We start from the raw sequence: 683 nt of genomic DNA, 5'->3' as shown, positions 1-683 counted from the left end.
GGCTTCTAAAATAATCTTAGGCCCAGAAGTAGATAAATGTCACACATACACACAACACGCATCTTACTTTTCCAAACAGTCTTAAATGCATTAGAACAGTTGGGACCAAGAGACGAATGAATCAGTTTTTGGGCATCTCCGAACCCAGTTCCGATTGGCGTGCGACAAGCCGGTTCCTCCAAATCAGACAAATTAGACCCAGACTGCAGAGGAGAAAACGCCCAGCGCCTTGACAGGAGAAAAGGCCCCCAATGTACTTCTGAACGGGACAGGCAGAAACATGTTACTCCGACCCTTCAACCTCTTACAGAGGGGTCTCCTGTCCTTTTTTCTGTTAATAGGAAAGGAAATTATATATTTTCTTGTTGTGTCCTGTTGGCAACAGAAACACGAATCTCCTGCAACCACCTTTGGGCCTAGCGTTTACAGTGAATAAACCAAGTCATTACTGAACTTTCCCGCTTCAAATATTAGATTAACCAATCGCTAAAACAAGTCTTGTGACAAAAAACATATAATTCAAAATATGAAGTAGCCGTCATGAGCTGTTCATGTCCGACGGGTGTTGTTTGCTGAATGAAGCAGGTACCTCTGCCCTCAGAATCTTCGGGAATCACCATGTGCACCAACATATGCAAGAACAAAGCTTCATGCTGATATTATTGCTCGCCGATAGGGTGAAG

Source organism: Penaeus monodon, chromosome 21 (genome assembly GCF_015228065.2).
Source record: "Penaeus monodon isolate SGIC_2016 chromosome 21, NSTDA_Pmon_1, whole genome shotgun sequence".
Classification (NCBI taxonomy): domain Eukaryota; kingdom Metazoa; phylum Arthropoda; class Malacostraca; order Decapoda; family Penaeidae; genus Penaeus; species Penaeus monodon.
This window is presented reverse-complemented; position numbering follows the sequence as displayed.